The sequence below is a fragment of the Heloderma suspectum genome, chromosome W (assembly GCF_057233095.1).
Source record: "Heloderma suspectum isolate Gila_16-S chromosome W, 16-S_ref, whole genome shotgun sequence".
Lineage (NCBI taxonomy): Eukaryota > Metazoa > Chordata > Lepidosauria > Squamata > Helodermatidae > Heloderma > Heloderma suspectum.
This window is the reverse complement of record NC_139475.1, coordinates 64,745,400-64,766,802: the sequence shown is the minus strand read 5'-3', so window position 1 is coordinate 64,766,802 and position 21,403 is coordinate 64,745,400.

Below are 21,403 nucleotides of genomic sequence, written 5' to 3'. Positions count from 1 at the left end.
GGCTAGATGGAACTCGATGATGCACCTTGTTCCAAGGCGGTTTCTACTGAGGGTTCATAGTTTGGTGGTGGAGCAAAAGCTTGGTATACAGAAGGTCGTCGGTTCAATTCCTGACATCTCCAGATGGGGCTTAGAAAGATCCTTCTCTGAAACTCTGGAGAGCCGCTGCAAATCAGAAGACTGAGCTAGATGGCAGCTTCCTATGTTTGCATTTAAAATCACATAAATCAGCCCTTTGTTCAGAACCATAAGGACTGGAATCTTACTTTATTTTTAGAGGAAGGACAATAGTTCAATGGCAGAGCACTGGTATTGCACACAGAAGGCCCAAGGTTCAATCCCCTGACTGTGAGGTTACACAGTCCTTCTCCAACTTGGTGCTCTCCAGCTGTTTTGGACTACAACCCCATCATCCCTGACTACTGGCCTAGAGCTGATGAGAGTTGTAGTCCTACAACATCTGGTGGGTACCAGGTTGGGGGAAGGCTGGTGTGGGGACAGCAGCTGCTTGGTTTTGATGAGAAGGCACTCTGCATAGGCTCAGAGGTACCATGCTTCCCAAATTCTAAGACTCAGCACTGCTATTGAAAAAAAGACTCCTGGGCTGCCCTTGAAGAGTCTTGGGCCCGGTTACCTCAAGGGCCATCTGCTCCCACAGCAACTTTCCTGGGCCATAACAACTGCCAAGCTGATAGAACACCAGGGGTCAGGTTTCCTTGAGGAGATTCCCTGTCTTTCAGGCAACAGAAAGTGAAAATTGCCAATGGTCAGGAATGCTGGGAGTTGTAGTCCAAAACCTATGGAGGGCATCAGGTTGGAGAAGCCTGTGTGGACAATACTGAGCTAGATAGACAAAGAGTATGACCTGGTATAATGCAGCTCCTTAGGTTCCTTTGCATGCTAAAGGACATAGGTTCAGTTCCTGGCATCTCCATCTAGGCAATACTTGGGCTACTTGGACCAGCGCAGGAGAAGGCAGCTTTGTATGCACTGGCCACGCTTGGGTGGCTCCCTGAGTATAGTGCTTCAGGCTGTGGGTTCGGTCAATGTTCTGCACTGTAGCCTGGGTTGCTGGCTTCTGCTGTGGGACAGATCTTTAGCAGGGGTCCAGGAAGCAAGGTAGGAAGAGATCAGCACCACGGAAAGCTCCAAGTGGAGCTGCAGGCCAAACAGGGTTGCCTGCACGTTACTCCAACAGGAGCAACTCAAGACTGAGACTGAAATAAGAGTTTGGATGCATTTAGGCTGGTTGCCTCCACCTCCACACTGACTGAGGCCTTTTTCTCTTAAATGGCCCTGGCCTGTTTTAGCAGCCACAAGCTGTGATGACATGGGGATGGCTGTGGCATGCGAGTGTTCTCATGGCCAGAGTCCCCCGAGTCAGAAGATTGCACAGCAACCTCCTCTGCATAGGCCCCGAACTGCCAAGGTGAATACTCCCAGTTTCCAGTGGCTCATCTTGGGCAGCTGCCACAAAAATGGTGCATGGAAAGAATGTGTTAAACCAGAGAGAGGAGGATTTGAGCCAGCGCAGTGAAACCCCAGCTGCTGGCTGGCTGCATTTCTATTAGTAGCTGTGAGGGCGCACTCCAAGCTGTCCCTCTGGCTTATAGTTAGCACCGTTTCTCCCTTCCAGAAAAAGAGAGTTTGAGGCAGATGAGAATGGAGAGAAAAGGATGATCCCCTCCCTCCACTGCCTTTCTCTTTCTCATCCTTTTGTGATTCATTAATTGACAGCTTGGGAATTAAAAAAAAATCAAATCCCAGAAGATATTTTCAGTTTGCAGGGCTGTTGTTTTTTTAAATACCAATTGTTCTTTCCTCCATCTTACCCATAACCCACACTCACTTTATTTATTCTGTTCTCTCCCTGTCTCTCTTTTAAAAAATTATGATTATTTAAATTTATCTCTTCAGGTATATCTCATCTAATGCCTACTCCTAGATCTTTGGACAGACTTTGCTGCAGCTAAGCTAATTGGCCATTTCAAAAGGCAGAGAGGAAAGGGGGGGGGGAAGGAACAGAAAGAATACTTACACACCCCTGGGTTAATCTGACTTTTTTAAAAGTTACCATAGAGCACACATGTGGTCTGCAGAAAATTCAGTGGTGTGCAGGCAAATAATTGGCAGCAAACAGCAGTGGATATAGAGTTCAGTAACTACAAAACCAAACCACAGAAAGCCCTGCTAAGATTCTTGTCCTGTTGAGATAGAATTTCAGGCATGTGGCCAACGAACTGGCCTGGAAATATATATGGAAGGCCAATATATACAGTTATGGTGCAACTGTATGCATGTCCATATTGTGCAATTCTATACTATGCAGTATATATACATTTACACTGGAACCCTATGCGTAAGTTCAATGAGGACTTACTCCCAGGTCAATGTGTATACGATTACAGCCTTAATTAATTCAGGGTGCAATCCTATGCATGTTTAGAGAGAAAAAGTCCTACAACTCCCAGCTTTCCCTGGACAGCATCAAAACAGGCCTACAACAGAGAATGGGTGCAGAACTTGATCTGCTGCTCCTTTAATACACAATCCTATGCATGTTTAGAGAGAAAAAAGTCCTACAACTCCCAGCATGCCCCAGCCAGCATGTCTGGCTAGGGAATGCTGGGAGTTGTAGGACTTTTTTCTCTCTAAACATGCATAGGATTGCACCTTAAACGAGCAGGCCTGCTCAACTGGCAAGCCACCATCTCTCTCCAGGCCTGCCAAGTGAAGACGCTTGCTGTATGGCCTTTGATGGCCAGTGGCTGCTACAGCAGAACATGCCCTGCCTGTTCAGGTTTGAACAGTAGCCTGCCTGTACGATTAGCAGCTTGGGCTGGAGATAAGGGGTTGCCAGGCACCCAGTGGCTACAATAGTATCGGGATGTGTTTGCTGGAGCATCTTCCCAGTGGGGTGTATCAGGAGAAAGCAACTAGTATAGACAGAAAGACAGCCAGCCAAGAATCAAGCCAGAAACAGGCTAGCATTGCTGGCACTGGGGAAACCAGCTCAGGAGGAAGGGTGTTGCTTGGGGGTGGCTCAGAAGGAAGGTCCGAGGGGAGAGTTGCTGTGGCCACCCCTTTGTGTCTGCCACTTGAGGCAGCTACTTCACTCTGCCTAATACAGAGCCGCAGAACCTCTTTCAGCCCGAGGAGCAAATTCTACTTCAGAGAAGGTCTCAGAGGCCACATCCTAGTGGTGGGTGGGGCTGTAGGCAAAAGGGGTGGATGCAAAGGCAAAAAGGGTGGGGGACAAAGTTACCCCAAAACAGCATATTGCAGATTAAAGCCCTTTCTGTCAGTAGCGAAGCCTTAGGAGAGGCATTTCAAACTTTTCGAATAGGACGGTGGGTGGGACAAAAACTGCACAAAAGCCAGGAAACCATCAAGCAATTGGTGGTTGGGGGAAAGAGGGTGGAGCCAGGGGAAGTGGGTGTGGCCATGTGGGGAACCTCAGAGCACCAGTTTAAATTGCCGATGGGCTGCTTTTCTGCTGTAATCTCTCTTTTCTTATCTTTCGCCTCCCTCTTATCCCACAAGCTGGGCCTCTGGGATGTGTTTGCTGATGAAGCAGGAAAAATAGGCTTTGGGGGGGTTGGGGGGGCATTGTAGAGAAAAAAGTAGCAGGCAGGAAAAGGGTTAAGAATAAGGATGATTCCGCCTGCTGCTTCTTCCCTGCCACTTTACACACTGAGAGGAGTACCTGGGATTGGGAATCCTCTATTTGATGCCGAGCCCCTTAAATTCCCCTTCATGGATCACTGCCTTGTTGTGGCGAAGGGGCTTGCGTAACTCAGTGAAGCCATAAGCTATGCCGTGCAGAGCCACCCAAGACAGACAGGTCATGGCGGAGAGTTCTGACAAAACGTGGTCCACTGGAGAAGGAAATGGCAACCCACTCCAGTATTCTTGCCAAGAAAACCCCATGGAACGTATCCCAAGGCTAAAAGAGATGACGCCGGAAGATGAGCCCCTCAGGTCAGAAGGTGTCCAATATACTACTGGGGAAGAGCAGAGGGAATTTCCAAGTAGCGCCACAAAGAGTGAAGCGGCTGGGCCAAAGCCGAAAGGACACTCAGCTGTGGATGTGTCTGGTGGTGAAAAGAAAGTCCGATGCTGTAAAGAACAATACTGTTTAGGAACCTGGAATGTAAGATCAATGAATCAAGGTAAGCTGGAGGTGGTCAAGCATGAGATGGCAAGACTGAACATCGACATCTTGGGAATCAGCGAACTAAAATGGACAGGAATGGGCGAATTTAATTCAGGTGACCATCATATCTACTATTGTGGGCAAGAATCCCTGAGAAGAAATGGAGTAGCACTCATAGTCAACAAAAGGGTAGGAAAAGCAGTACTGGGGTACAATCTTAAAAATGATAGAATGATCTCAGTACGAATCCAAGGCAAACCATTCAACATCACAGTAATTCAAGTCTATGCCCCAACCACTGAGGCCGAAGAAGCTGAGGTTGATCGGCTCTATGAAGACCTCCAACACCTTCTAGAACTAACACCAAAAAAAGATGTCCTCTTCATCATAGGGGACTGGAATGCTAAAGTAGGAAGTCAAGAAATCACCGGGATAACAGGCAGGCATGGCCTTGGTGTACAAAATGAAGCAGGACAAAAGCTAATAGAGTTTTGCCAAGAGAACACGCTGATCATAGCAAACACTCTTTTCCAACAGCACAAGAGACGACTCTACACATGGACGTCACCAGATGGTCAATATCGAAATCAGATTGATTATGTCCTTTGCAGCCAAAGATGGAGAAGCTCCATACAGTCAGTAAAAACAAGACCTGGAGCTGACTGTGGCTCAGATCATGAGCTGCTTCTTGCAAAATTTCGGCTGAAATTGAACAACGTAGGGAAAACCACTAAACCATTCAGGTATGACCTAAATCATATCCCTTATGAATATACAGTGGAGGTGAGGAATAGATTTCAGGGATTAGACCTGATAGACAGAGTGCCTGAGGAACTATGGACGGAGGTCCGTAATATTGTTCAGGAGGCAGCAACGAAATCCATCCCAAAGAAAAAGAAATGCAAGAAAGCCAAGTGGCTGTCTGATGAGGCTTTACAAGTAGCTGAGGAAAGAAGGGAAGCAAAAAGCAAGGGAGAAAGGGAAAGATATATCCAACTGAATGCAGAGTTCCAGAGAATAGCAAGGAGAGACAAGAAGGCCTTCTTAAATGAACAATGCAAGGAAATCGAGGAAAACAACAGAATGGGAAAGACTAGAGATCTCTTCAAGAAAATTGGAGATCTCAAGGGAACGTTTTGTGCAAAGACGGGCATGATAAAGGACAAAGAAGGCAGGGACCTCACAGAAGCAGATGAGATTAAGAAGAGGTGGAAAGAATACACAGAAGAACTATACAGGAAAGATCTGAATGTCCTTGATAGCCATGATAGTAATGTCCTTGATAGCCATGATAGTGCGGTCACTGAACTTGAGCCGGACATCCTCGAGAGTGAAGTCAAGTGGGCCTTAGGAAGCATTAGTAACAACAAAGCTAGCGGAGATGACAGTATTCCAGCTGAGCTATTTAAAATCCTAAAAGATGATGCTGTTAAAGTGCTGCACTCAATATGCCAACAAATTTGGAACACTCAGCAATGGCCGCAAGACTGGAAAAGGTCAGTTTACATTCCAATTCCAAAGAAGGGCAATGCCAAAGGGTGTTCAAACTACCGCACAATTGCGCTCATTTCACATGCCAGCAAGGTGATGCTCAAAATCCTACAAGCTAGGCTTCAGCGGTATGTGAACCGAGAACTACCGGAAGTACAAGCTGGGTTTCGAAGAGGCAGAGGAACTAGAGATCAAATTGCCAACATTCGCTGCATCATAGAGAAAGCAAGAGAATTCCAGAAAAACGTCTATTTCTGCTTCATTGACTACGCTAAAGCCTTTGATTGTGTGGATCACAACAAACTGTGGCAAATTCTGAAAGAGATGGGGGTACCAGACCACCTTACCTGTCTCCTGAGAAACCTGTACGAGGGTCAAGAAGCAACAGTAAGAACCGGACATGGAACAACCGAGTGGTTCAAAATTGGGAAAGGAGTACGACAAGGCTGCATATTGTCACCCTGCTTATTTAACTTATATGCAGAGTTCATCATGAGAAATGCCGGGTTGGATGAATCACAGGTCAGAATTAAGATTGCTGGGAGAATTATCAACAACCTCTGATATGCAGACGATACCACCCTAACGGCAGAAAGTGAAGAGGATCTCAAGAGCCTCTTGTTGAGGGTGAAAGAGGAGAGTGCAAAAGCTGGTTTGAAACTCAACATTAAAAAAAACTAAGATCATGGCATCTGGCCCCATCACTTCCTGGCATATGGAAGGGGAAGAAATGGAAGCAGTGACAGATTTTACTTTCTTGGGCTCCAAGATCACCGCAGACGGTGACTGTAGCCATGAAATTAAAAGACACTTGCTCCTTGGGAGGAAAGCTATGGCAAACCTAGACAGCATAGTAAGAAGCAGAGACATCACCTTGCCGACAAAGGTCCGTCTAATCAAAGCGATGGTTTTCCCAGTAGTAATGTATGGCTGTGAGAGCTGGACTATAAGGAAGGCTGAGCGCCGAAGAATTGATGCTTTCGAACTGTGGTGCTGGAGAAGACTCTTACGAGTCCCCTGGACTGCAAGGAGGTCAAATCATTCCATCCTAAAGGAAATCAACCCTGAGTGCTCATTGGAAGGACAGATACTGAAGCTGAAGCTCCAATATTTTGGCCACCTAATGCAAAGAGAAAACTCTCTGGAAAAGACCCTGATGCTGGGAAAGACTGAAGGCAAAAGGAGAAGGGGACGGCAGAGGATGAGATGGCTAGATAGCATCACCGATGCAATGAATATGAACCTAAGCACACCCTGGGAGAGAGCGCAGGACAGGAAGGCCTGGCGTGCTATGGTCCATGGGGTCACGAAGAGTCGGACACGACTGAACGACTGAACAACAACAACAACAACAACCCTTAAATTCTGTCCAGAGAGAGGTCTACATCTGTCTCCGAATGTTTGCATTCTCCTTGCATAGGGATGCCTGGTCCAAACTGCCTACCTACATGCCAAAGGGCAGTCATGGCAGGTGGGGGAGGGATTTGGAGGCGTGTGCCGGTTGACAGCAGCATGCTCAATTTCATTTCCATTCAATTCAATCAGTGTAATCAGTGCAATGCGGCCAGTGAGAGCTGCCAAGGCAAAACCGAGGCGAGATCCAGCTATCTTTCCATTTCATGCCGTGTGGCTGTTTGCTACAGCTTTGTCAGCTGGCTAACTGCTTAAAACAATACCTGTTTTCTTGCATACAAGGTAGCCATGTTAGTCTGTTGCTGCAAAACCAAGAATGGCTCCCATAACATCCATAGGCTGAGACATTTATTGCTGAAGAAGCTCTTGTGGACTTGGAATGTGAGTCATCCAGCGCATGTTTTTCCCTAAAGCTCTGCTCTTCCAGACTAGGGTTGTGTAAAATCTGTTAGGTCTGTGTTCTGTGGATTGTCAGGCATCTTTCATTCTGTCATCCACTCATTGATGGAATTGGGTTTTTTTCTGAATTTGCGCAAATGCGCATATGTGAAAATTCCCCCCAAGTGCACATTTTCATGCTTTAGCCTATGAGGGAAATGAACATTTTTGGCCATTTTTATTTTTTTTGCATATTTTTTTAATGACAAAATTTGCACAAAATTCAGGAAAGGTAGAAAAATGGTCTGCAACTCCGCAGAATCTGGCAGACAGGGGAAAAACCAGTCCGCTGAGGAATCTGCAGGTCAGCTTCATGGAAGTCCGAACTCATTTTGTTCCACTGCAGATTTTTCTGACAGCCCTATTCCAGACTGCATGGACCAAACCACACAGATATTGCTGCAAGTGGTGGTGCTGAACAAGCAAAGTCAGTGGCCATTGCTGGCTCCTGGCTACCGGCTACTGGACATCCTGCGTCTGCTTAGGGCCAAGGGTTAGCCGCTGGAATGTTACCACCAAAAGACAGAAGTCTGGGGTTTTGCAGCTGGTTGGCAAAAGTAATGTGTGTGTGTGTGTGTGTGTGTGTGGTGTATCTTTGTGTGTCAGGGATATGCTGTTGCTTTGCAGGAATGGAAGCTGTTAAAAGAGTCGGTCTGGAGGATCTGATTTGGAAACAAACCAGTCTTGGAAAAAGACCAGCTGTCCAATACTCATCTCACTACAGAAAGAGCGGTCAGTTTATGGTCCGTGACACTTCCATATGCTTTTACCCACAATTCCATTCTGTTTCTGCGTTCATTTCTGTAGTGTTTATAATGTTGTGGCTTCTAGGGGGCAGGGTGAGTTGGTGTGAACTGCCCAGAGAGCCTCAGCTATTCAGTAGTATAGAACTTAAATTAATACTAATGCCAATACTAATTTGCATTGTTCCCCCCTCCCCCAATAATTGTCTCAAACATGCATTCAAATGCATATGTTTTGATAATATTTAAACTGCCAAGAAGTGTACTGTCCACATTTGGAGGAGTGAAAAATCCAGCAGGTGGCAAAGTCAATTCTGCTACACCCATTAATCTGAGAGGATGCAAATCAGATCAGTTTGTATTTGAACTCACAAGATGGGAAACATGGGATGTACTATATGGCTGTTAGGCCACAGGTGAGGAACTTCAGGACTGGGGGCCAAATGCAGCCCTCTGATGTTCCCCAGCGGTCCCCTCCCCCTTCTCTGGCTCTGACCCCTTTCTCCCAACCACCCATCATTTGGTGGTTTTCCGGCTTTTGTACAGTTTTTTCCCCATTCTAAAAGGTGATTTCTCTCCCAAGGCTTTGTTACTGGCAGTATGAGCTTTAAGCAGCAATACACCAGTATTTTTGTATTTTTGGCCCCACCCTTTTTGCCTCACTCAGCCTCTCTCTGCAGCCCATAATGAGCCAAGATGGGCAAGGATCAAGTAAACAGGTGGTCGGCCGTACAGATGAAAGCAGCTTGTCCACTTCATCAGGAGGAAGAAGCTGGAACTGATCCCACAAAACCGGTTTGCCACAGGCCGCCTCTCGCTCGCTAACTGTATCCATGGCGCACGGAATAACACCCCTGATCCGATCAGTTTTATCCACAAAGTGCCTTGCCAAGGCCTCACAGGAGGCCTTAGAATGCTGCTCCAAGGTAGATTATGAAGAGATAAATTGTGGTTAGGATTTGTACCTATAGGCCTAAAATGGAAATTAAGTGTGTCTGTGTGTGACAGGAGATTTTATTTATAGTGATAGACGCTTTTAAAATGTCTTATTTACTGTTTATCTTCTTAGGGCGCAATCCTATCTAGATAGGCGGCCACCTCCGAACTCGGAGGTGACCTTCTATCCAATGCAGGGCAGGAGAAGCACAGAGGGGACCGTTATTCACATAGAATGTGTCGTACAAGCATTTCCGCCTTCCCCACCCTGGAACACCCCGCGGAATGCCCTGGTTTGGCCGCTCCGCACTCCTCTTGCGAGCATGGAGGATGGGGCTGTTCCACGCTGCCTCTGAGGCAGCACGGAAGTGGGGGGGAGGTCGGTTGTCTGGGAACCGACCTTGGAGCATGGGCTCCGAGGTTGGTTCCCAGAAAACAAGATATCCTATGGCCATCTAGCCACTTTCTAGGATTGCTCCCTCCATGCTGTAATAAATAAATATTTCTTTATTTTATAAAATCTTATGCCTACTGCTTGTGGCTACAAAAGGGTGAAAGTAATAAAGGGACTAATACAGGTTAGAATAAAGCCAATGTGTCCTCACAGCTCACAAAGTAAGGCCCTGGTGGCAGTGCTACTGTGTGTGGGGGAAAGTGTTGTCTGTGGTGGGAAAAGCCTTATTGAAAAGATATTCTTACAGGTAAATAGGCAGGAATGCCACATACATGCCGTGGAACTCCGTCAAGCTGGATTTCCCAGTGATGGATATCCCTGTTCCCAGGTGGAGGACTGTAGCTCAGCAGTAGAAGACATGCAAAGCAAGGCGAAGGTCCCAGGTTCAATCCCTGGCAACTCCAAGTAGGGCTTGGAAAAACGCTACTCTGAAATCCTGAAGAGCGACTGCTGGGCTAGATGGACAAATTCAGAAATTTCTCTGATTTAGAAATCTGACTGAGAAAAAGAAAATGTCCACCAGCCACAAGCCCCAATAATAGTTCACAACTGACAACATCTTCTACAACTCTTTCACAGTGCTCAGGGATGACTTTGGATCCTTGGACACTGTGAAGGAACTGTGGAATATTTTGTAGAACAGATTGTTAGCTGGAATCCGTAAAAGCTGCTTACTTGTGGTTGCTGTATCAGGATTTGCTTTGACCACCAGAACAGTAGAGAGGTGCAGCCCAGCAACAGTTCATTAAAAGAAGTCCAGAAAAGATTTTCTCCCATGGACTCAAAATCTACTGATACGGGCAATTTGCTGAAACAGATTTTGATAACGTTCTGTGGTTATGGATATAGGTATTCATTCCTATTATATAGTGTTGACAATATGGTTGTGAACTATTACTGGGATTTGTGGTTGGTGGATATGCATCACAAAGGCACAATCCCATGCATGTTTGGGCAGAAAAATGTCCTACAATTGAATTGAGTGAGCTTCAAAGTGGCTGTGGAGAACTGAAAGAGCTTCCAAGTGGCTGCAGAGAACTAAGCATGACTGAGCTTCCATGTGGCTGAGAGTTGAGTGAGCTCCCAAGTGGCTGTGGAGGTGAAAACCAAATGCCAGGAAAGACACCATTCTCGAAGAAGTGACACAGAAAGAGAGGAAGATCTAGTGGCTGTAGGAGTGGCATAACCTTTAAACCCCATCTCTTAAACCTTAGTGTGTAATCCTATGCATGTTTAGATAGAAAAAAGTCCTACAGCTGGGAGTTGTAGGCCATTTTTCTGTCTAAGCATGCATAGGATCGCACCCTAAGCTTAGGGGGAAAAACCCCTTTTCCAGTGAGACAAATGGACAGTCAGGGCTCTAGCCAGAAATGGATTCAAAACTGGACCTCCATGGGCAATGCCCCTGCTGTGGAGAGACTGACCTTCAGCTGAATCGGTCAGATGCTACCAGGATGCAGGGAGAACAGGAGAAGGAGGAGAAGAGAATAAAATATGATGGAGAACGGAGAATCCAGTCATTGTAAACAAAGTTTTATTGAAAAGGAGATAATCCTTGTTTCTCCAGAGGGATACAGAGAAGTTCGTACTGCTGTAGCATGCAGGAGACGCGCATATTTAAAAGATGAAAGGTCATGGGGGGGTGGCGCAAAGGTCATGAGAGAAGTTGTCATACCAGCCCGCTTCTTACCCCGAGGGCCTCATGCTTCCCACACTCTATTTACAGTATGCTTTTATTTTATTTCTCTCCATGGGGAGGAGGCATTGCCCTGGGGAGCGGGAAGGAGGCAGGGTGGGAGGCAGCCAACCGGTATGTATCGCTCTCCCTTAATCTCGCTTATGTAACTCTGGTGGCCATCCCTCCCCCCACCTCACTCCCCCCAAAGCCAGCCAAATTCACAGCTTCAGACAGTGGAGGCTGGTAGCTCTGATTTCAGTGGGGCAGTGAATCCATTCTGGTTTTCAGTCGGCACCAACCAGAACTCTAAAGGAGCCATCCACGGTGCTGAATCTATTTGTGGGCTAGGGTTCAGCACCTTGGATAGCTCCTTTAGAGTTCTGGCTGGTACTGACTTCAAACCAGAATGGATTCACAGCCTGACCAAAATCAGAGCCACCAGCCTCCACTGGGTTCAGAGCCTTCCCCCAGTGCATATGTAGGGGAAAGAACATGTCAGTGAAACATGGGACTCCTCCCCTCCCCAAATGCCACTCAACATAATAAAAGATAGAACATAATCTGGATCAGACACAGGCTAGTATCCAACATTAGCCCTATGTAGAGTAGACCCATTGAATTTCCCATTCATTTCAATGGGTCTACTCTACATAGGATTCACATTGGATGTAACACCAAAGGTCTGTCTAGTCCAGCATTCTGTTCACACAGTGGCCAACCAGATGCCCATATGGGAAGCCCACAACCAGAACTTGAAGACACCCAACACTCTCCTATGGTTTGTCCTTGGTCTTTTTGTCCTCTGAGATATCCTGCCTCTGAACACGGCGGTTCAATTTAGCAAGGTTAAAATCAATGTTCCTCTAGGTACAGTCTAAACAGAGGTGTCAAAATTTGCTGGAGAAAATGGTGCCATTGACCAAACTACTCATTTAAACCCTCAGGGTCCAACACCCACAGTACAGTTTTAAGCCACTTTTGGTTTGGTCTAACAGCAGTGGCTCTCTCTCTCCTCTGCCCCCAGTCTTTTGCCCAAATAACTTTGCGAATTGTAGTTTGTAGATGTCACAGGAACACCCCTCTCTACTCCCTCGGTAGATCTACAAGTCGCAGGGGGAGATGCAGAGGTGAGAATTAAACAGGTTTGAAAACAGCTTTTTAAAAGAAAGAAAAAACATCATGCAAATGTTGCCTCTGGAGACCTTTCCTGTTAGCAGACTAACTGTGCATTCCTAACCATTAAGAATGGGGAACCTGAGCCCTCCAGATGGTGTTGGACTACAGTTCCCATCAGCACTGATGTTTGGCCATGTTGGCTAGGGCAGATGGGGGCTGGAGTCCCCCACGATTTGCATGTTTACTCAGAAGTAAGCCCCAGTGAGTTCAATGGGACTTTGTCCCAGGTGAGTCTGGATAGGCCTGCTGCCTAAATAACCACCCTAGTTTAGCATTTAGATAGCTCAAAGAGCTTCACAGACACCATCTTCATTAGTCCTTACAATAACCCTGAAAGGTAGGCCAGAATTATCCCACACGTCACAGACAAGGGGACTGAAGGAAAAACCTGCCCCTGTCGAATTTATGCCTGCCCAGAACGGCCTTTGGGAAAAAGTGGTGAACCAGGTAGGCTGCAAGGTAGCAGGCCCAGAACTCCAGAACACTCAGTTTGGAGGCTGGATTGATCTTTCTGACACTGCTTTCCACGTATCCCTCAGCTGTTTGCAAAGGCACTGAGAGCAGGATCTGTGCCCGTCATTACTTTGAGGACCTTTTAAGAGCTGCTGGAAGTAGCTTTTACTGTTGAATTTCTGTGTGTGTAAAAAGTTGCAAGTGGCAGCTTGGTGGTGGGGGTAGTGCCCACAAGGAAACTTTGAAGAGGGTATGTAGTCTGAGAGGGTCTGCAAGCTGGTTAACATCATCGGTGCAGAAAGAATCTAAAACAGGGACCTCATCCATTCCTCTTCTGTCTCTCCGGGACCCATTTGGGATGTTGACAAATTATTATTATTATATTTATACCCCACCTTTTTCCCAGTACTGGGACACAAGGCGGCTTACAAAAATTAAAACATATACAATTAAAACATATGAAAATATACAAAAGTTAAAATATAAATTAAACAACAATACAATTAAAATTATATTAAAACATTAAAACAGCATTTTAAAACAGCATTTTAGCAGCTTACCCCCAGGTTCCAACTATGTCCCAAAGGCCTGCCGGAACAAGAATGTTTTAGCCTGCCTCCGGAAATGCATCAAGGAGGGAGCCATCCTAGCCTCCCTGGGAATGGTGTTCCACAGCTGTGGGGCAGCCACTGACAAGGCCCTCTCCCAGGTTCCCACCAAACGTGCCTGTGACAGCGGTGGGACTGAGAGAAGGGCCTCCCCAGAAGATCTCAGGACACGGGCAGGTTCATAAGGGAGGATATGGTCTTTCAGATAACCTGGACCAGAGTCGTATAGAGCTTTATAGGTCATAGCCAGCACTTTGAATTGTGCTTGGAAACAGACTGGGAGCCAATGAAGCTGTTTTAACCAAGGGAGTTGTATGCTCCCTGTAGCCAGCCCCAGTCAACACTCTGGCAGCCACTCTTTGGACCACCGGGTCTCCACAAAAAAGTGAAAAATCAAAATCCCCTACACAGTAATTCATTAAGCTTAGAAAAAAAAGTTTTTCCATTGGTTTGGGATGAGCAGGGTCAAAGTGCAAACTCATGAATTTATTTTAGTTGAGATAATTTGGATGAGAAATTAATTGGCTGGGTTTGTTTACCTCCTGTGGAATGCAAATCCACAGATCGTATGCAGATTTGTGTCTGATGGGCCTGAGCCTTGAATCTTTGAGGTGCCTAGCAATGCCCCTGCCTGCAGGATCAGACCTAATGGCTCAATTAGCCCAGTTCCCTGATTCCAACAGGGGCTGGCCAGATGGCCCCTGGGAAGCCCACAAACAGAAGGTGATGGGCCTGTCTTGTTGTTTTTACCTAGCACTGGATGTTCAGAGGTAGACTGTGGCAGGACATAGCTCTTGTAGCTCTCAGCGGTGGGGTAGGCTTAGAGAATCGGCACGCAACCCAATATGAAGGCGCTAACGGGAGTGGGATGGGGTGAGCGAGTACCTTTTAAAAAAAAGAAAAATATTGTGCTTTTCGCTGTATTGTGCAGCCTTACTGTCTCTCACTGCCCATTGGTGTGCATCTCCACAGTTACTCACTTACTCTGGACCAAAAGTAGATGGTCTTAATAGCAGGAAACCCTTTCCCCCCATTCTTTCTAGTGGTTAACATTTTTGTTAATTTTTTTTTTTTTAATCTTTTTAAAGATTTTTTAAAAAAATCTTTTTAGGAACACAGGATACTATTCCCCAGGTCATCAGGGGCACAACAAAAGAAACCCAGAATTGCAATAGAAAGAAACCATTTGTCCAACATCCCATCTGCAGTGCAGCCTTTTCCAGCCCGGTGCCCACCAGAAGTTTGGATTACAACTCCCATCAACCCAGGCTGGCTGGTGCTGGTGGAAATTGGAGTCCAGCAACATCAGGAGGGTTCCAGGTTGGGAGAAGCCGATGTAGCGCCTAGGAGTCTGTAGGTGTGTGTCAGTGTGTGCACCCACCAGATGCGTTGGACTACACCTCCCGTCAGCCCCAGCCAGAATAACCAAGGATCGGGGATGATGGGAGTTGTAGTACAGAAACTGGAGGGCACCAAGTTGGGGAAAGCGCTCTCTCTCTCTCCCTCCCTCCCTCGTGTGTGTGTGTCTGTGTATACACACATATACTAGCAACATTTCTAGCCCTCCTATGGGTGAAGCGATGTGGAAAGATAGCTTGAGGGGCACACAGTGTGCATATATGGATTCAGTGTGAGTTGAGAATATTGTACTGCAGGGGTGTTGAACCACTTTTACCCCGAGGGCTGAATTCCATTTTGGAGAAGCTCTTGGGGGCTGCATTCCAGTGGTGGGAAAGGCAAAAGGGGTGGGCCAAAAATAGAAAAGATAACAGCATATTTTAGTTTCAAGCTCTTCCTGCCAGTAACTAAGCCTCAGGTGAGGCATTTCGACGTTTAGAATCGGGGAGAAATCAACACAAAAGCCAGTTGGAGGAAAGGGGGTGGGACTTGGGGAAAGGGCATGGCCTGAGGTCTGACACCCCTGTCGTATGGCCTCTGGCGCCAAATACCTAGGCACAGCTCCGAGTTGTAAGGTTATCAATGGAAGCAGTTGTCAAACCAGGTTTACAGTTTAGGCTAGGTTTATCTGTTTTCCCTCCTCTAAATGTAGACAAAACTCAATCCTGGGCAGTTATTCACTCTGGGTCTATCTACACTTAAAGTGATCTAACAGCCAATTCTTCTTCCCAGGGGTTCCTGGGAAACTGCAGGGGCTTCAATTTCCCTGTTCTGGGAGCAATGGGATTTTTCAGAGTTGGAAGCATTTTGGAAGAGGGATCCATTGTTTTTGGCATGGATCCTCACCCCATTTATAATCACGCTTAGCACTTGTGGTGTGGTTTAGAGTGTACAAAGTGATTTACAACAACCCTGTAATGTCAGCCACCCAATGAGTTGTTGGCAGATGGGAAATTTGGATTTGGAGCTCTGGGTTCCATTGTGATGCAATGGATTTCTGCATCTGATCATTTCATTGTTCCTGATACAACCCACTTACCCCAAATCCTAGTGAAGCTATTTGCTCTCAAAGGGGTGGTGGTGGTGCCTGTCATGCTTCTGCATGAGTCACACCACCCTGAGCCATTCTTCCAGTCAGAATGCCCACATCAAAAGGCTCATGGAGATTTGCAAGGGATTATCCCCCCTTTTTCAGCTCACCTGTAGGGAAGGACAGATAATGTCCACTTCGGTTGCTCTCCGCATCTTGCTTTTCCAATCTTAGGTTTGCCGTGTCCCATTTCTGCATCAGTTTGAGAATTCTTTTTAAAAATAATAATAATAATAATAATAATAATAATAATAATAATAATAATAATAATCTGTGGGACAATGCATGCACATATACTTATTTTTCCATGCCATTGGGCTAAATATATGCATTTTTGCAAGCCAGTTTCCCCTGACATATAATGCATTTCTAGATGTTGTTGTCAGTAAGGAACACATTTTTGTGTGCATGTTTCTCTCACAGAGGCAATTTCCTTTGTATGCCCATCTCCCCCAAACTGGTGCCTTGCAGATGTGTTGTACTGCAATTCCTAGAATCCCCCAGCCAGTATGGACGGGATCTAAGCAATCACTACAGTTGAGGAACAGTGTTTAAAGGGCTGTAACCTATGCTGGGGTGGGCAAGACTGGATTAGCCCTGCCTGTCTACACTGAAAATTAAACCAGTTCAGAACCTGGTTTACCCACCATGGGTCAGAACCAAACCCCAGCAAGGAAGCTCAGATTCATTCCCAGCCACCTCCACCACCCTAACAATGCTTCAATTAACAGGACTGCAATTCCCAGAATTCTTTGCTGGAGGTCAGAGCACTGACACCAGGGGTGGGGAACCTCTTTCAGCCCAAGGGCTGAATTCCATTGAGGAGAAGCTCTTGGGGGCATTCCAGTGGCAGGCAGGGCCAAAAGCAAAAGGGGCAGGACAAAGGCAGGAGGGGGTGGGGCCAAAATTACAAAAAATACCAGCATTAAAGCTTGGAGTGCCAGTAACACAGCCTCAGGAGAGGCATTCCAGCCTTTCAGAAAGGGAAAACACTGCACAAAAGCTGGGAAACCAACAAATGATTGGTGCTTGGGGGGGAAAGGTGGTTGTGATGATATGTGCTTGTATCTGGGTGTGTTGTGGGACTCTGGGACTCATGAGTCCCAAAAGCTGGGACTCATTTGAGTGTTGTTGTTGTTGTTGTTATTATTATTATAATTATAATTATTATTATTATTAAATTTATTAATCGCCCATCTGGCTGGTCACCCAGCCACTCTGGGCGATGTACAACATACAACAAAAACAGTTTAAAACAATAAAATTCTACAATAAAAACATTTTCTAAAATACCCTAACCCACCCCAAATGCCCGCCTGAACAACCACGTTTTTAATGCACGGCGGAAGCTCATTAAAGAGGGGGCATGGCGGAGTTCCCTAGGGAGGGAGTTCCACAGGGTGGGGGCCACCACAGAAAAGGCCCTCTCCCTCATCCCCACCAGTCTAGCTGTTGGGACAGAGAGAAGGCCATCCGAGGCTGATGGGACAGAGAGAAGGCCATCCGAGGCTGATCTTGTTAAGCGGCCTGTCTGGTGTTGCTGGAGGCGCTCCTTAAGATAGGCTGGGCCGGAACCATATAGGGTTTTAAAGGTCAAAACCAACACCTTGAATTTGGCCCGGAAAACAACTGGTAACCAGTGCAACTCCTTCAGCACTGGAGTGATGTGATCTCGCCAGCGGCTGCCTTTAATCAGGCGAGCCGCCGCGTTCTGTACCAGCTGCAGCTTCCGAACCGTCTTCAAGGGTAACCCCAAGTAGAGCGCATTACAGTAGTCTAAACGAGAGGAGACCAGGGCATGTACTACCGATGGGAGCAGATGGTCGGGAAGGAAGGGGCGCAGCCGCCGTATCAGATGGAGTTGATACAGAGCTGTCCGGCTCACAGCTGACACCTGAGCCTCCATGGACAGCTGGGAGTCCAAAATGACCCCCAGGCTGCGGACCTGGTCTTTCAAGGGTAGCCGTACCCCATTCAACACCAGGTCAACATCCCCCAGCCTCCTCTTGTCTCCCACCAAAAGTACCTCGGTCTTGTCAGGGTTCAGCTTCAGCCTATTCCTCCCCATCCAGCCACTCACCGTCTCCAGACATTTGGACAGGGATTCTATGGCCAACCTTGGTGAAGATTTGAACAAGAGGTAGAGCTGCGTGTCATCCGCATATTGATAACACTGCACCCCCAGCAGTGTTACACTGATTGGTATAAAAGGACTCACCTGATACCATAAGAGAGGGAAATGTAAGTTTGTATTGTGACTCACGCAGTAAAAGCTGTCTTTGCAACCTTGTATTGGAGTGTTCTGTTTATGCCTAAGAACACCAAACATTACATGGTGTCGGAAGAGTGAGGAAATGGATCAGTTGAAAACTTGAAGTCTCCAGAAAAAAGCTGTTCTTTGAAGGTAATGTGGCTGAAAACTGGAGAAAACATAGGCAAGGATTTGAATTATAGCATATAGCAAGTGGAGCTGGCAAGAAAAGTGAGAAGCTTCAAGCTGCTTTATTCCTGCATGCGGCAGGGGAAGAAGCCAGAAAAGTATATAATACCTTCCATTTTGGTAATGAAGCAGATAGGCGCAAGATACAAATTTTGCTGAATAAGGTTGAATTGGATTGTGCTCCTAAAAGAAATGTGAGGCATATGAGAGGCACAAGTTCTTTTCAAGAGCTCAGAATGAGAACGAACCTATTGACTCTTATGTGACTGACTTAAAGTTATTGGCACAAGTCATGCGAGTTTAGCCAGCTGTGTGAGTCTTTGATTAAAGACAGAATTGTTTGTGGAATAAGATCAGATAATCCCTGGGCACGGTTGCTGAGAGGAGCTGACTTAACCTTGGAAAAAGCTGTGGACATTTGTAGAGCAGAAGAAGTGCCTGTAAAGCAATTAAAAGGACTGGGATCAGCTGAGAAACAAATGGATATTTTGGAAGGTAAAGACAGTGTTAAAAGAAAACACAACTTTCTGAAGAACTTAAACCATATTGGAATTGTAGAGAGGAATTAAGTGTGTATGATGGTTTAATATTTAAGAATGATAGGCTGATTGTACCCCAAAAGTTGAGGAAAGATATGTTGGAATTAATTCATGAGAGTCATTTGGGAATTGAACTGAGTAAAAGAAGAGCTCGAGATGTGATGTTTTGGCCGGGTACGCGTATGCAAATAGAAGCATTAATACAATCGTGTAAGGTATGCCAAGCTTTCAGAAATAATAATCAAAAAGAACCAGTGTTACCTCATGAAGTGCCAGAAAGAGCATGGCAGAAATTAGCAATGGATTAATTTGAGTTTCATGGGAAGGAATATCTTTTGATAGTAGATTATTCAAAGTTTTTGGTAGTTTGTTTGTTGGAAACTTTAACCAGTAAATGTGTGATTATGCATTGTAAATCTGTAGTTGTAGACATGGGATACCAGAAGTTGTAATAACTGATAACATCCTCAATTTAATCCTAGGTTGTTTGCGAGGGAACGAGATTTTGTGCATGTCACTTCCAGTCCATATTACACAAGATCAAATGGAATGGCTAGCTCTTTCAGCCAAACAGTTAAGAAGATCTTAAAGAAGAGCAGTTCGGATAATACAGACCCATATCTTCATTTGTTAACTCTTAGAAATGCACCTTTTTTTGATAAGCAGTCTCCAGTACCGTTACTAATGGGAAGACGTTTGAGAACAAGGTTACCTATAGTGAAATCATTGTTGCAACCAGAAAGTGTCTCATGTAGTAGTGTGCAGGAACAATTAAGAAAGAGACAGGGAAGGCAGAAATGTTATTATGATCAAGGGACTAAACTTTTGCCACCATTAAAAGTGGGAGAAAAAGTTACTACTCAAAAAGAGGGAGTGTGGCAACCTGCAAATGTAATTGAACATCATCAAGGTCCCAGAGCATATGTGGTGGAAACCCAGGATGCAAGGTTGTATAGGAGAAACAGAAAGGCTTTGCATAGGACCAAAAGGATGCCTGAGGAATGTCATGAATGATAGGGAGACTGTGTGAATATAGAACAGAATGATTTTAGAAAGATGGAGCTGGAGGAGAAACCAATAATGGAAGAATAGTGAGAAAACCTCTAAGATATGGATATGGAGAATGAGAGGAAAAGAAGGAAAAGGAAAAAAAAAGGGAGCTGTAAATATGTCTTTGCATTTGGTTGTGTTGTATGGGGGGACTCATTTAAGTGTTACACTGATTGGTATAAAAGGACTCACCTGATACTGTGAGAGGAGGATGTAAGTTTGTATTGTGACTCACTCAGTAAAAGCTGTCTTTGCAACCTCATATTTGGAGTGTTCTATTTATGCCCAAGAAGAACACCAAACATTACAGTGGTGGGGCCAAGGAAAGGGGTGTGGCTATCTGGGGGACCCTAGAGGGCTGGATTACACCCTCAGGTGGGCTGGATTTTGCCCCTGGGACTTAGGTTCCCCACCTCTGTCTTAAACTAAAGCTGAAGTTCTGCAAAAGCCTCAGGGTCCATGGGAACTGTAAAAAGGGGGTATCTCTGCTCCTTTTTCCTTGCCTTCCGAGCTGCTGGCATCATTTGAAGGTGGACAGTTGGTGAAAGGCCTCATCAGCCCATGATAGAAGGCAGAGTACCTTCCAAACCAGCATTCCTTCCTGGGGTAGCCCAGGATAGGAGGTTATGTTGACAGGAGTGTGTGTGTGTGTGTGCGCGCACGCGCACACACACACACACACACACACACACGTGTAAGGAACACACCAGAACCTCACAAAAAAGTAGAGGAAATCAGATGGGGAAAGTGGGACTGAGTCTGGTCACTGACTATTTGCTTTTCACAATCTGGTACCATGCTCCAAACACCCAGCTGTTCTAGAACAAAAACAAATAAAACTGGGGGGGGGGAGAACAACTGGCAAGGATCCCTGAATCCTTGTGTGTGGCTGTCAAGAATGGGTTAATAGAGTAAGTATTTTGAGGGCCATTGGGGCAGTCATGTATACAGCAGCCACTTGGAGGTTGAGGGGATTTGGCTGTTTTTCAGCCTGGCAGCTCAAGGCCAGGGGTTGCTCTGGCTAATTGGGAAAGTGATAACAGTCGTGCCTGGTGGGAAGATGCAACCTCCTTGGGAGGGTGGGGTGGGGTGACCTGGGACTGGGGTTGGTTTGGATGCTCCAAAACTGCTTGGAGTTGCTAATAAAAAGAGAGCCAAGGAAGGGGCGAGTGTCTCTTCTGGCCCTGAGGGTACTAGGGTGTGCTGGTGGTTGATGGCTATCCTGAGAGGCCCATACATTGGTATGTATAGGATAGACTAGCTAGCTTTCTTGTTTTGCTCTTGGGAGTGTGCGCCTTCGGGTTTGGCATTTCTGGTTTTGCTTAGAGTTTTTTACTTGT